The sequence below is a fragment of the Aythya ferina genome (assembly GCF_964211825.1).
Source record: "Aythya ferina genome assembly, chromosome: 1".
Classification (NCBI taxonomy): Eukaryota; Metazoa; Chordata; class Aves; order Anseriformes; family Anatidae; genus Aythya; species Aythya ferina.
This window is the reverse complement of record NC_140296.1, coordinates 72,362,742-72,379,088: the sequence shown is the minus strand read 5'-3', so window position 1 is coordinate 72,379,088 and position 16,347 is coordinate 72,362,742. Positions and strand designations below refer to the sequence as shown.

Below are 16,347 nucleotides of genomic sequence, written 5' to 3'. Positions count from 1 at the left end.
GGATGGGGGAGAGAAACAGGAAAGTGAAGCCTGTGAGTTGAGATAAAGACAGTTTATTAAGACAGGAAAATAATAACAATAATAATAATAATAATAATAATAATAATAATGGTAATATTACTAATAATGTGCACGAAACAAGTGATGCACAATGCAATTGCTCACCACCTGCTGACCGATGCCCAGCCTAACCCCGAGCAGTCCGGCCCCACTCTCTCCCAGCTAGCCACCCCTATATATTGTTGAGCATGACGTCAGATGGTATGCAATACCCCTTTGGCTAGTTTGGGTCACCTGTCTGTCCCCTCCCAGCTCTTGCTGCATCCCCAGCCTGCCCTCTGGCAGGACAGAGTGAGAAGCTGAAAAGTCCTTGGCTTGGTGTGAGCACTGCTCTGCAACAATTAAAACATCAGCATGTTATCAGCACTCTTCTCATCCTAATCCAAAACATAGCACCCTACCAGGTACTAGGAGGAAAATTAACTCTGTCCTAACTGAAACCAGGACAGCTGTGTTTTAGTCCATTTTTAATATTAAGTCTGCCACAGTCTTCTCTTACCAACATTACTATTGGTTTCAGGCTGCTTGGAAGGAGTAGCTCTTCACAACCGATTCGACTTGAAGAAACAAAATAAATCTCTTTCCAGCATTTAGTTTGACCTAGAAGAAAGATAATCTTTGTCAGTGTTTTGCCTCCCAAGCATGGAAAGTCCGTGGGTCTATGGTAGAAGAGAGACCTCCATGACTCTGGGAGAGATTTCCTTTTGTCCTGTGTTTCCTCTCACTCTACATCAATCTCGCTTATGCTCACATACTTTTTTTTTTTTTTTTTTTTTTTTTTTAAAAAAAAAGCAATTTCCTGGAACATGGATCTTATTTAAATAGGATGAATAGGATGGTGTCTGTACTTCTTTCTCTTTAGGAATTTGATGGCGTATCAGGGAAAAGGAAGATATGTATGTTGGAGGGGAGGAAAGGAAAAATATTAGAAGGAAAAAAGGAGTTCCTCCTGTTCAAAACTGTCATTGCAGTTGGTGGCTTCTGAACTGGAGGTGTGTGAAATATTCTCTTTCCAACTAAAAATCTTGCAGTCTTGGTCCTAGATTATATTTTACAATTGAAACCCTGTCAAGAATTGCAAAAAATCCGTGGTCCTAACTGGGACAAATTTTCATGAAGACAGAGAGATGTGTTTGTTTTTATGGGAATATTTATTGTGGGTGAAGAGAGAGAGAAGAAAACATTTTGGCCTAAGTATCTGCCAAATAAAGGAGGGAAAGTGCCACTGCCAAGTAGAAGGGATTAACTTGAAACATGGTAGGTTGTAGTCAGGTCAATAAAGATCAAAGGGTTTTCATCTAAACTCATTCTGTGTTTCTTATGTTCAGACTACTGTACTATCAAAGATAATCTTTGGTTTAGAATCTCAGCCTAAAAATCTTCTTGAATTAAGAAGCTGCTGCATATCATTGCTTTGTGTTGATTTACAAATGCGTGCTATCCAGCAAATTTTTAAACAGAATTTTGCAAAGATTTTGTTAAATTGAAGATTTTGTTTTAAAAATTGCACAAATTTGAAATTTCCTGTGGATAAGACTATTTTCCTGTGAAGCCGAGCCTACTTTCCATCATTCTGGCATACTTTTGTCTTTGAGATGATGACTAATTAATTGTTCAGTGACTAAGTGAAGTCTTCAAATGGGATTTCCTTCAATATTTGTTTCTGAATGCAGAAGGCAAAGCACATCTCAAGTGTCATGAAGGCCTTATATTTTGAAACAATGGACCACAGGTAGAGAAAAGTCAGAAAATCTGCTTACTTGATATAGAAGCAGTGTGTCTTACAAAGCTGATGTAGCAAGCAGTTCTCCTGGCAGTCTTACTGAGGTTTAGATGATCTGAAATGGCTGGCTAAAGATTGGTATCTTAGAATACATATGACATGATTTTTTAGTCTGGAATCATAATCCAGTAGTTACTGTGACAACTACTGGTGATATATAACTATTTTGTATTTACCTCTCCAGATGCCCCTTCAGCCAATCCAACAGATAGAATATAGATATATATATTTTTTTCTTTTGAATTGTCGTTCTGAAAATACGCTATTCAGAAAACAGCATCTTTTTTTGTGTGTGTTCTTCTAGCAGGATAAAATACTACATTTGCTTTTGCTTATAAAAGAGAACAATTTGTGGCAGTATTCACATATTATCCAATTATCTACCAAACAGTAACTTTTTGTATAAATTTGAGTGGTGTGTTCATGTTAACCAACATGAGGATATGTACAGATTAAATCTGAATAAACCTTGGGTTTCAGATACTGAAAATGATGTCACTGAGGGAATAATTCTGCCTTTTTCTGTTTCAAATGGCATGGGTTTGCTTACACCTTGTAGAGCTGGAGGAAGAGCACAGGGCATAGCAACTCACATTTGCTGTGTGTTGCAGAGCAAAGCTGCCAGGGTTTTTCTTCATCTCACTGCAGGTAAAAGTGCTGAGAGGAGGTGGAGAGTTTAAGTCTGGGTTTGTATTTATCCATGTGAGTTTTGGTCCCAAAGTGCTCTAGCTTGTGCTCTTGTGGAAGTTTAAATACAATGTGCTATTGAGAGAGGTTTTAATTAGGATTTTTTCCTTTCAGATGCAGAGGAATTCATCAAGCTCAATTACTGGGGTTAAAGTTAACTTCACAAGGGTAGACCAGAAACGCCATTCTTAGGCTGTGTGAAAATCTAGTGCCTGTATCGTTTGGTCCCTTGAGCTTTTTACCTTCTTTTCTGGAGCTAATATTTTGCAATATTTCAATATTTTGAAAAGCTGTGCTTTTGTGGCACCAAAGGCTCTGCATGTAGGTTGGTTTCAGAAGCTGGAAGCAAAAGGGCTGACCCTTTGCCCTGGTTAGCAGAGCGCTACCTGCCAGCCTGACATTCAGGCATTTGTAAGGCAGAAGAACTAGGCCAGGACAGGGAATTAATTAATTTCTCATGGCCCACAGTAAGAAGTATGTGCTGGATTCAGGGTGGCATGCTGAGTCGCAGGGGACAGTTGTATCAGGAGTAGGCTGGAGCTGAAAAGGAAGATGGCATGGTTCTGTCCCTGGCTGCAGCCTGGTCTGTGTCTGTGTGAAATCTGCAGCCCTGTCTGCTGTCTGTGCATCCTCTGCACCCCAATCTGCTGTCTGTGTGTCCTCTGCAGCCCTTTTTGCTGTCTGTCTGCCCTGCACAGCCCCTCGGGGTGTGGACCTGAGTGTGCTCATCCTGCAGGTGGGCTTGGTGGCCCCTCTGCACAAGCTGGCATTGTGTCAGGCTGGGACCACTGGACGAGTCTGTCTGTCCCTCTGCCCTCCAGGGTGCAGCATCTCCTTTCAACTCTGGGGAAGGAAAAGCGCCATTACCTGAAAACCCTAGAAAAGCAGTAAAAATTGGCAGGGCACATACATTATCCAAAAAGGATACAAATAATTTTTTTCCAGTCATTATGGGTTGACCAGGTCACTCAATTTTACTGTCAAAGAGAGGTTGGAATGGAACTCTCTGAAATACACAATACAAATACACAAGATTTTTTCTGAAAAAAATCTTGTAGTCAGAGAGGATACTGCTGTTTTTCCTTCTTCTTTTTTTTTTTTTCTTTTTTGAAAAAAAAGTGAGATTATATGTAACAAACGATATAAGGATAATTCAGTCTCAGAGGGATTGTATAAATTTACACTAACAGCAATAAATTATTCTTTGACTTCGAGTGGATTTTCTGCTTGACTGTTTATAGTTTTTAAACTGCATTGTTTTGCAGATTAATTTCAGATTATCATTTGTCTATACATTGTACTATTTGAGTAAAATAAAAATCAGCATCCAACTGCAATGGAGGCTTTACAAGCGAGGATATAAGTATGCTCTCAAAAAAACAGATAAATGGGATAGGTATCATGGGAGAAAATGGGAAAAAGGGAAAACAAAGAGAGGACAGAATGAAAAACAAAAACAAAAACAACAACAGAAAAACACCCCAAACCATACAACATAAATTCCACATTCTGTATTCTGTTTTCTTTTTGAATCACCTTATTTATTTAACTTTGTTTTACATTTATATGGGACATAGATACTTAAGACACTAGCAAGCAAGTTAATAGGCCTGACAAAGCTGAGAGACACTAAATAGTGAGAGGAAAGGGAAGCTACAGAGAAAAGCAGCACAAAGAGTAGAAGATGATAGAGAAGCATGTGAAGACCGAGGTAAAGAACCTGGAAAGACGCTATAGCCACTTGAGTTTGAAGATGTGTATGATAATATTCAGAAAATATGAGGTGCAGGGGCTGGTTGTTTTTTGCTGTATATGTAAATCAGACTTTGAGTAGATGTCCCTGAGGAAACAACTGTACTCACTTCACACTTCATTGTTCAGAGTTGCATTCATCACACTAACAGAGTAGAGAAACTCAAAGAATTGTGTCCTGGTTGATGATAACACAGCTTTTCTAGCCACGCTAGCTTGCAATGCATGAGCTGGGCTAGAACAAAGCATGCAAGGCCGATGCTTTGCTTTAAGTCTCGTTTATATCCTCCAGGCAGTATTTAAGAGGTTATTGGATTTGTTCTAGCCCTCAGCTTACATATTTTCCCCTACACTTCTGTCAAGGAAAATTGCTTTATTTTCCTTTCCATTCTGTGTACATAACTTTCATAATCTTCTCTGAAGGTCTTCCAAATCATTTAGTGTTCCTTGCATAATTGTATTTCCATCTTTGTCTCTCTCTCATCCTTTTCCCTTTCTGTCTTCTCCCCACCTTTCCCTCTCTTTCTTACCCTCCCTCTCTTCCTCTCTTTCTCCCTTTCCTACTTCTTTCCTTTTTTTTTTTTTTTTTTTTTTTTTTTTAAGAATGGGATAAGAATGGGAAATACAGCTTTAGCATACATCTTGCTGCTTCATATTCTGTTTAAAATGGTGTTCATGTTCTCCTAGGAGCTGATTTGAAGTATGTTCTGGTTTGTATACTTCAAGTGTGCGGTTAATATCAATAGGAACAGTATGTACTTTTATTGTACCTTTACATTTTCAATTTAAAAATTGATCTCAGGTTAATGGCACTTGCATAGTCAGAAGAAATGAACATTTTTAAAGGAACAGTGTGATATGGTATTCTGCACATTTCATCTAATATGCTAAGTTGTATTTAGTTTCTCCTTTGCTGGCCTCTGAGAGCAAAAAACAAGCTCCTTTGATTTTGTATGGGATTGGAAGAGTACACACTGGTAATCTGGATAACATGATATCTTTTCTCTGGCAACTATTCTGTTAAATTACTGTCAAAGCTGTCAAATTGAAAAACAAAGTAAGAGTGACTTGTTATGTCCAATGGGTGCTTGTGTCCTAGCAGGAGGTATTATGCTAGCCTTGGGGAAAGCCTAAAAGAAAACTTCCATTATTATTCATCTGCAAGCCAGAAAAAGAATAATTAAGCTAATTTTCTCTGAATGAGAGGAAATAACTCCTGATGGGTTTTTCCCGCTTCCTTTACTCCTTTTCTTGCTCTGTCTGCCCCCATGTCTCCCCGGCTTCTCCACTTCTGAAAAGCCATCCCTACGTCCTTTCCCCAAACCTTTCTTCTCAAGTCCAAATTGTAACTGTTTCTTGCTTGTTGGTTTTTATTATTATTATTATTATTATTATTATTATTATTATTTATTTATTTATTTATTTATTTATTATTATTTTTAGAATTGCAAATTATGAGTTTGACTGCTGTCTCTACCCACTGACACCCATTTCTGCCTTTGGCAGTCAAACTGCAGTTTAAGGGTATGAGCTTAACCTTGAGTTACCATTCATGTCTTTCCATCACTGCCCCCAACCAGTTCCTCGGTAATGTTGATCTCATTTGCCTTTAAAACGAGAACTCTTGGCTCATCCGTTGCTGTCTGTCTGGACATTCAAGCACCATCTTCTTCTCTAGGCTAGCTGGAAGAGGAATTGAGTAATGGTGCAAGAAAGCAGTGACAGAAAAGCCAGTTTCGCTGAAGGGCATTGCATTTGGAAGCTCCAGAGCCCTCCACGTGCTGGGTGTGCTCAGAGGAGCAGTGCCCCCCTCACTCTCCCTCCCCACTGTGTTCAGGGAGTGGGCACCTGCAATCCAACAGGTGCTGAGGAAATGGTGAAGGTAGGGCAGCACCTTCCCCAAATGCAGGACGGGTTCATCAACAGTTGATGATAAAGGCCCTATGTTTAGGTAGAAGGGTCTTCCAGCTATCAGAAAGGCTGAAGCATCTTAAAAGAGCAGAGGACTGGCAGGAGGGGGCACAAGGCTTACTCAAGAGAAGAAAAGAGAGGTCACAGAAAGCAACCATGGCTCCATACCATGGCATGGAGATACAGAGGTTCCCTGTGCTGCCAGGGACTGGAGACTCACACTATCTCTATGTATTTTGTAAAATGAGAAGTTGAAAGCAGATGACAGATTACCTCCACTGAAGTTTTAACAGATTACCACTACTGTTCACTCTTTTTCCACTTTTTCTGTGTCAAACGCTGGTGTGTGCATTTGAAGTGCTACTATCGGTGCATATTGACCCAGTTCTCAAGCATTTTTAAAGTACTGGAAGTTCTTTTAGTGGTTTTATGTTCATGCTGAACATGGAAAACAAAGTGGTAGAAACCTGTGAAACTACATCAGAGCTTCAGAAAAATAGAAAAAAAAATCTTAATGTTTTCATTTCTTTCTTGACATTATTTTTTGTGTTGACCTGTATCCCTCTTTACCAGGGGCCAAGCAAGTCAGAAGCTCCTCCCTAAAAAGTAAACATTAAAGAAAGCTAAACATAATAAAGTGATTATGAACTCAGTATTACTCAGCACTAAGAAGAAATGTCAAGGATTCTGCATCTAACAGTTTGAATGATTACCTTCAATAAACATGAATCACAAACTGATTTTTGCATCTAAAACTTTCTTACATTTCTGAAGTATTATAGCCATCTAAATAATGGGTTTGGGGACTGTAACTCCAACTGCTCTTGAAAGCAATGGCAGAACTTCCACTGTCTTGAACAGAATTTGGTATTCTACTTCATAATTTTTTATGTTTCTTTCAGAATACTGTCTTAACTAGGGGCTTGCCCCTGATTTATCAGTGAAGGGACAATTCCAACAATTCACCTGGGCAGAGGTGTTCCAGAAAGGGCAGTATTTTGACCCCAGCTGGCCACCCATTTGTGTTGGGAGGTGTGGAGTCTCATGGTCCTTCAAATCTGTATCACAATGTGTGTGCATGTAGTTATCACCATCCATGTATGCACTTACAACTACAGAAAACTCAGAAACTATATTTCTCAGTTTCTTCAGCCAATAAGAACTGTAAGTCAGTTACACATTTCAAAATGTGTACCTTTTAATGTTTGTTTTCAATGAATTTGCAGTTATTTGCAAGGGTTTTTGAAAGCTTCTAAACTGTTATTTACCCTGTATAGCACTGAATAGTGTTGAAATTTCTATATATGCTAGAGTTCATATATGCTAATCAGTGTGACTGCTTAATAAACACACAGCACTGTGTTCCAATTGCTACCATGAAGGTCTGCCATTTACTAAATTCAGTTGCCTTTTGTCTTCCTGTTGCCTGACAAAGCTTTTGCATCCTGCTCAAGTTTTTGCATCTTGCTCTGACATAAGTCAATCAAATTCTTGGTGCAATGAATCTGAACTGGGTTTTCCCATATTAAGGATGAATTCCAGCCAAAATGGTCTTTGAAATTGATTTTTTTGTTTGTTTGTTTTTTGTGCGTGTGTGTGTGTGCATGGTAGTTACAGACAACAAGTCACAGATCTTAAGTGCTTTATACTATATTCTCCATCCCCCTGTCCCAGGCATTCTGCAGTCCTTTCTTTAATGAGCTTCTTATTTTGAAGAGGTCACACTCATCCAGAATGTTGTTTATTTTCCCCTGCTCTCGTGCAACACCTCACACTTACCGCAATCATTCCTCTGTTAAGTGTTGCCTAATTGCGTACTTTTACTCAGTCTTTTGGGAAATTCCTAATGATCCTCCCAAACTTTGGATAAGCTAAACATTTCTGTGTTGTCAGCAACTTTCACCACCTGTCTATTCAGCCTGTTACAGATAATTCATAGCACCTGGCACCTACCACTTGTTTGGGTACAGAGCAAATGAACTATGGCATTTCTCCTGAGAGCACTTGGAACTGGCAGCAGTATTGACTCTGCTCCTGATGAACAATGTTGTTGGTTGGCCTTTAGACCCAGGGACATAGGGAAAGGCTCTCCTTGTGACCCAAGCAGACCTGCTATTGAAAACCTGGACTGTTTTATTTACATCGTGTGTGTGCAGAGCAGCAAATGCTGAAACACAACAAACAAGCGTGACTTGGAAATGACCAATGCATTTGCTCCAAATAACCCTGCCTTACAATAGCATTTGTACTGATCTTAGCAGAGTTGAAGAATGAGCAAGGAGCTAGAGGCACTAAGCAGGTGGGTGCAAGCTGCTTCTGTGTAATATCTTTAGATAGACAGAGTTTTATTCAAGAGCCCTCCTATGCATTACTTACCTCAGAGTGCTGATGTCTTAATTCCATAGAGAGGATGGAAAAGTATGTGGTTAGATACAGAGCAAGCAGATATCATTGGGTGACAGAGAATGGGAATACTGTGATGTCTGATCAACCTTCTCTAGAAAGTAAAGCTAATTTTAAGTGGATGTAGCGTGTAAATATGTAAAAAAAAATATAGATTTTTCCCCCCTTTTTGCTGGAGTGAGAGTAGTCAGGAAACATGAGCTGCCAGCAAAAACATCTGAAACTCTTTATAAAGGCATTTGTGAATGCTGTTACCCATGTCTTTAACCTGGGACGGGGAAACCCTGGCTGCATGTACAGACTGGGCGATGAGACGCTGGAGAGCAGCCTAGAAGAGAGGGATCTGGGGGTCGTGGTAGACAGCAAGTTGAATATGAGCCAGCAATGTGCCCTGGCAGCCAGGAGGGCCAATCGTGTCCTAGGGTGCATCAAGCACGGCATCGCTAGTAGGTCAAGGGAGGTGATTGTCCCGCTCTACTCTGCGCTGGTGCGGCCTCACCTCGAGTACTGTGTGCAGTTCTGGGCACCACAGTATAAAAAGGACATGAAACTGTTGGAAAGTGTCCAGAGGAGGGCTACGAAGATGGTGAAAGGCCTTGAGGGGAAGACGTACGAGGAACGGCTGAGCTCACTGGGCCTGTTCAGCCTGGAGAAGAGGAGGCTGAGGGGGGACCTCATCACAGTCTACAACTTCCTCGTAAGGGGTTGTCAAGAGGCAGGAGACCTTTTCTCCATTAACACTAGTGACAGGACCCGCGGGAACGGGGTTAAGCTGAGGCAGGGGAAATTTAGGCTGGACGTCAGGAGGGGGTTCTTCACAGAGAGGGTGGTTGCACACTGGAACAGGCTCCCCAGGGAAGTGGTCACTGCACCGAGCCTGTCTGAATTTAAGAAGAGATTGGACTGTGAACTTAGGCACATGGTCTGAACTTTTGGGTAGACCTGTGCGGTGTCAAGAGTTGGACTTGATGATCCTTAAGGGTCCCTTCCAACTCAGGATATTCTATGATTCTATGATTCTATGATATATTGAACCAAGAGGGATGCAGGTGCTAGTGTGAACATACAGTACTAGATAAATGCACTAAACATTTATGATTTGCTCTTTCATTAGACGTGATTTTTATCTCACAAGGGTGAGTTTTGAGAAATGATTTGAAGCCCTGAGAAGTAGTAATGGTGGAAGAGCTAGCAACAGCTGAAGGACTAGGATGTCAACTGCAGCTGGAGTGCTGCTCTCTATGTAGGACACGTCAACTGTATATGCATAGATCCTTCACCTTTTTAGTATGATAAACAAATAGCAGTTTGTATTGAATCTCCATATTGAGTCTCAAGAGCGATTTAAATTCTTGATTAAAGGTCAATTCAGCGTCCTGGTACATTTTGTGGAAATCTCAGAAAGGGGAGGAGAAGAGTGGATGAAATAAAGGAACTGTTTCTGAAGATGAGCAAAGGTTGGACTTTTTAATTGCAGCCATTTCAGTTGCTGAATTCATGACTATGCTTTTTGCTTTGGATGTTTAAAAAACATACTATTTATTATTGCAATGTACATCAAAAAGCTTTATTTCACGAAGTGATTAAGGCAGAACTGTAAATCAAGATTTATTTTGGCTAGGGATGAATATTTCCTTATGTAAGCTGAAAAATAAAGATTCACAAATAATATTTTGTTTCTTCAGTAACATGTCAATAACAGCTCATCTTTGGGAATTTCAGCCCTTCCAAATTTGATTCCAGCAGTCTTATGTATTTACTTACCTGTTTTAATTAAGAATTGGCAGGGATAAAAGAGAAAAAATGACTTATTTCTGAGCTGATATGATCTTAATTGAGAGTGCCTGGCTCTCACATTGTCGCTGATCACTTATTTTCTGTGAATTATATCAAGGCACGTATAAGGAATATGTAATACTCCCCCATGGCAATATCTAGCAGAAGGAGCTGAGAGCACCCAGGTGTTTTAACACAGTGGTTTGAAAAAGCTCCAAAAGTATGTGTGGTTTTGGAAACCTTGGAGGAGGCAAGGGACAGCTTTCCAAACACCTGGATTCCTTGATCCACCTGTAGGATATAGCTCTCCTGCCTAAGATGTTGCAGCATATTAATTGTCTTTGCCATGCTTGAACAATACCCAATTATTTGTGGTGCAGCTTCAGAAGAAATGCAGAAACATTTCTGTGCAGAACCCATGTCACCAAAAACATATTCTTCCCTGCCTTGTTTTCTTCACATTTTTGAAAAGGCTATGAAGGAAAGGAGTCTGGAGGAAACAGGAAATAAAGTCCTTTAACACACATTAGAGCTTCTGTATCCTTAGATCTTCCAGTGCCACACACAGAGGGAAAAGTACAGATACTTACCTAAGTAATGGCATTATTTGTAACAATAATGTAATTTTGAAAAAGGGCCTTTCAAACTATGCAGTAGTAGTAGATCAGACATACATAAGAAGTTAGATATTAAAATATGGAATAACACAAGGGGAGAACTAGCTACAGTTTTGCTACTTTCCCTATCAACAACACCTAATGAATAGGGATAAGCCATGACAGAGCATTGAGTGTCGCAGAGACAAATGGCAAAAGAGACCAACAGGTACAGTTTTATGATGGAAAATAAGGGTACCCACAAGAGTGGGGAAAAATGCAGTTGGGTTAGTGAAATAGGTTCATAATTAATGCATGATTTGAGATGGTTTTTGTTGCGTGGGTGGGTTTTTTTCTTTCTGCTTTCTTTCAACTCTTATGTACAGTATAAGGAAACTGATAGATTTTTAAGGGCATTTAACCAATTATTTTTTTTTCATTCAGTACACTGAAAGAGTTGAAACCAATGAGATGTAAGATAAGGTAGACAGCAGACCTTTCCGGGAAGAGAAAAGAAGCCACAAAACTGTGTCTGATGCAACTAAGAAAGAATCTATCATGTGCCTTATTAAGTGTCTATTTGTAACCACTACTGAAAAGTATTGCCAACTGACATGTGCCACAAACTGAAATGTGCCTTACTTCAATTTTTGAATCCTGTTTTGCTTTTATCCCCCAGATCAAAGAGCCTTGGAACTATTTAGAAATAATGTATTTATGAACATTAGAATTTAGAATGTATTAGACGCCCTGGTAAGGTCTGTTACTGTTATGTAGTATCTGCCCATGTCGTGACTATGACAAGAAATATTATCTTTTCCCTCTTTCCCTTGGTGATTTTTTTTTTTTTTTTTGAAGGTCTGTGTCTAAAGTAACTGACCTAGAAGGTACATCCAGCTAGCAGCAAGCGCACTCTGCTGCTAGTGAGGCACATCTCAATGCTGACCATTGCCTTGGTTTTTGCAGTGAGGAATTCTAGGTGTGTGCCTACAGAATTACTTGGGTTCGAAGGGGTGATCAAGTCTAGCCCATTAAGGATGTGGGCATTTTTAAATTATTCCATTGGAAGGTGAATAAAATACTGTAAAAAATTGGAATTGGAAGGTGAATAAAATACTGTAAAAAACCATGTTTCATAAGATATTGAGAGCCTTGATTTTCTGAAATGTAAGTTGGTGCTGAAGGGGGGAAATCAGTGTTATGACAGCTGAAGGAAATTTCTAGAACTTGATGACATGATGGTTGATGGTTGTAGAGCAAGATATATACTCTATAGGTTTGTATAAGGCATCTTGTCCACTCTTCTCCTTAACACTACCTCACTTACTGGTCCAGATTTAGCCATTGTAAGGCTGGTTGGGTGCTCTAAGCTCTTCACCCAAACACCTTGCTTAGAGAGAGAAGAGAGCAGAACATCTAAATAGCAGTTTTCTCCACCTCTTGCTTTAAGGAGGTCAGCATAAGTTACTAAGGCAGCTGTTTAGCTGTTATTTAGGCAGCTGTAGCTAACTGAGATCAATCCTGTTTTCTTTCCTTTCCTTTGGTGCCATACATAATTCATTCCTTTAGAGAGAACACAGGTGTTTGTTGGAATTAGTGAAACAACAATTTAAAGGCTTGCAGGAATACATATATATTGAAGTATTTTAACCTGCTGCACAGCAATTTGTGTCTGTTTGTAATAAAATACCATTTATATGCTTTTTTTAAAAAAAAACTTGAGGTAAGGGAAAGAGAAGTTTAACAAACAATACACCTACCACTACTAGACAAGCTCAAGAAATAGGTATGTTATGGTAGCTGGCCTCAGTCCAGCAAAGCCATTTGCCATGGGTAACTGTAATAGAAATTTGCTGAGCTCCCTCTTATGCTTTTTAAGGCATTGATCCTGTGTTTTGATCCATTTAGTCAATTGTGCTGGAGTGTCTGAGGCTCTGCAAGAGAAAGGTCGCAATCTGGTTCAAGGTTCTGTTAGCCAGCACCTCCTGCCCTCCATACCTTCCCCCACAACCAAAACAAAAGAACCGGGCAAATATTTTCCTATCCCAAACCCAAAGAGTTTTCCAGTTCTACATTTTCTTTGCATTACGTGGCAGTCCTCATCCACTTCTTTTTCCTCAAGGCCACAGTAAAATTTGTAGGGACTTGGACCTGTCCATCAGGATGAGAGCCTGAACTAACACAGCCATCATTCACAAGAAGAGATAGCAGGTTCCTCTGGTGGTAACACTGTTGGATCCTCTAGAGTGCAAGTATTATTCACCAAATGCACAGAAGGGTGGGCTTAATGTTTGTGATGTTAGATTTTTTATTTTTGAGTTTCTAGTTTATTTCAGGGCAGTGAGGGGGAAGACTTGCAATATTGAAAGCAACTGTAAAGGGCATGAAATCAGTTTTTCAATTTATGGAATAAATGGTTTAGATAAGAACCCATCAGACTTTTTTTTTTTTTTTTTTTTTTTTCCTATAGCTTTGCTAAATTTAAATCTCTGTAACAGGAACAAATCTGCGTGTTTTTTTTTTTTTTCTTTTTTTTCTTTTCTGAAAGTACTGCAATTATGCTCTGCATTTTTTATTTTTCTCTGTATCTGGTAACCTCTTTTAACTCCCTGTGGCACTTTTGAAATTAGCCAGTGAAGCACCTTCTCTTTTCTTTGTGGTGTTGGTCAGGTGAATGTGCCAGGGTACGTGATCTAGGAGTTAGGAACTGCACTGAAGCTCTAAAGTTTTAGGTTTGACTGTTGTTTCAAGGCCAGGCATGAGCAGCTGATTCTTTGCCCTTTTCAGTTCCTCTGTGTCTGTATTTTTGTTTAAGATCTAGGCACAGTTAAATTTTCGGTCTCACAAACAGTGCTCTAGTAGTGTCAAATAGAAGCTATGCTTCAGCAAGGTACTGTTCTACATGGGGCTGAGGAGAAGTACTTGTAGGTAAACTGAAGAGGAAAGGCAAAAAATTAGAGTTAATTTTGTGGTTGCTCTATTGGCCTACCAATTGTCTACAAATATGTCTAGTCATAACTTACATATCAGTACTGTGTTTTCAGTGAGACTTTAGTTACTGCTTCAGGAAGAAGTCCTGACCTCAGCGAAAGACTGCTGGGGCTTTGGTCATGGCCTCAGGACCAAGGCGGAATTCAGAAACACGCTCCTGGTGCATATACTCAGTATCAACACCTGTATAAATTATATGCAGTGGTCAGTTCTGGGATTTCCAGAAATGTAATTTCCAGGCTGGTGTAACACAGTGACTTGTCTGACAATCACAGAGCCTGAGTATTCATCCCCAAAAATATCAGTTTTGTCTGTTCCAGAGGGACTGTATGTGTATACTGACTGGTGAGATGTGCATGAGCTGGCTCAGTATGATGTGGACACACTTCACTTTTCTTGCTCCCCGTTTCATGTGGATGCTCCCTTCCACAAGCAGGGGACCCATTTCAGAAATGTTCCTTCCCATGCAAAGGTCACAGTCTGCTAGCACCATAAGCATTGCCTTCATCTCTGAATAGATCAGCTGAAGCTATTTTGAAGCCAGACAGAAAAATAAATCCCTTGCACTGGGAAGAGCTCTTCAGCACAATCTAGATTGCCTCAATGTAGTCCCTAGGGACTAGGCATCCAGTAAGATGTTACTTGCTCTGAATAGCAGTGACAAAATCTGGCCCAGAGTTAGTTCCCCCAAAAATGTAAATATAGAAACTGCCACAGAATTATTTTTCTCCATCCCTGATCTTTCCCAGCAAGGTCTTTCTCTTGGTGAGTGACTGCAGCAGTTCAAAGCTCCATCACCACTGCGGGGTGGCCAAGGGGACGTGTTGCTGATCCAGCTCAGAGGAGCAGCCAATTTGCTTCTATAAAATTACAGTTAGTAAAGCTTTTGGGAATTTCTGTCAGACATATCTGAATCACTCTTATCTGAAATGCTCTCAGTCATGAGAGGGCGAGGGGGTCACACGAGGATGAGCAGTTATCAAGACATGTGGAGTAACCTTTGATGAAGTGCACAAGCCTGGCAAAGTGGACCTGTCAGCAGCTCTGTGCAGTAATCTGGAAGTCCTGGCTGCCTGTATTATTGTATTTCATAGAGATTTGTAAGACACCAAAACCAAGAGTTGGCCTTACAAAGTAGAAGCTGAACATCTGGTCCTGCATGTGGTGGGAGGATGTAGGCTTTTGTGCAAGGAGCACTCTTCTGGCCAGGAAGCAGGCTGGCCTCACCCTCCCCAGCTCTGCTGATAGTGTAGCCAGTGTTCTTAGGCAGATCACTCATCTGCTTGCAGCTCTGTCTGCACATGGTAAATACTGGTAGGTGGGCAGAGAAAACCAGGCTGAGGTCTTCTGTGATTGAAGAACTGGATTCCCAGATTGCAATGCTTGAGAGCACTGTCTCAGCTTTGAAAAAGAGGTGTGCTTATCCCCGGGTTTGAATTAGCCATGGAAGTCTTTGCAACTGGAGCACTGAGTAACAAAACTGCTGGTCGGACACAGTCATGCTGTATTGCTTTTAGCAACGTTGATATTTCTCGCATAGTTTTATTGCTTTACAGTCATTTGTCAGGTCTGATTTCACCTTGCATTTGTGCACTGTGTTCATGCACTGCACAAAGACTCCATTTTCATTTGTTTGTGCAACAAAATTTATTTCTCTAGAAATAATACTAGTAGTGGGGGAGACAGAACTGATTTATTATTATCACTATTTTTTTCATTGGTGAACTCACAACACTTTTATTTTTTTTTGCTTTGCAATGACAGTTAAGGATCCCAGATGCCAGATAGCAGCAGCAGCTGGCTGCATGGCAGATCCCTTAGGCTGCAGCTGGGTGAGCACTCCTGGACTTATTCTAGCTGTGTCATGTAGATGATCTGCAGATTGCTTCTCTGAGCTGTCATGTTCTTCAAATGCCTCTAGCTTCTTTCTTTCCTTCTCTCATTCTAGTAGTACATTGGAGCCTGAAAATTCAGCCTTTGAGAAATCTCTAATGTAACGTGTACAAGGTTTGTGGATCAAAAGGATGGCCTACGTGTGCATTATTCCTTTTACAGTACTAAATGATTCAATTAATAAATAATACCAAGTATTCCCAATGCAGTAGTAGATTAGGGATGACTTTGTCCTTGAATACACTATACGTATGACAATAGCAGTCTTGTATGAAGATGAAAGGAGAAACACTAATTCAGGAAGTCTGAACTCTTCTTTTTAAAATGATGTACTCGGTGTCCAAATTGCTTGAATGGAACTTTTCTCTTCATAAAGTCAATGCAAATAGACTGATTGAATGTGAATGACAGAATAGAGATTCGAATTTCAACAAAAGAATAAGAACGACAAGCTCACATAGGAGTAAATTTTGAGTAGAGGAGTGCACACACAGT

The 16,347-nt window shown here is 40.1% G+C and overlaps 1 protein-coding gene across 1 annotated transcript in view; it reads left to right on the top strand.

The window, feature by feature from the left end:
- DHRSX (dehydrogenase/reductase X-linked) overlaps positions 1 to 16,347 on the top strand; it is a 173,745-nt gene that overhangs the window by 60,826 nt on the left and 96,572 nt on the right.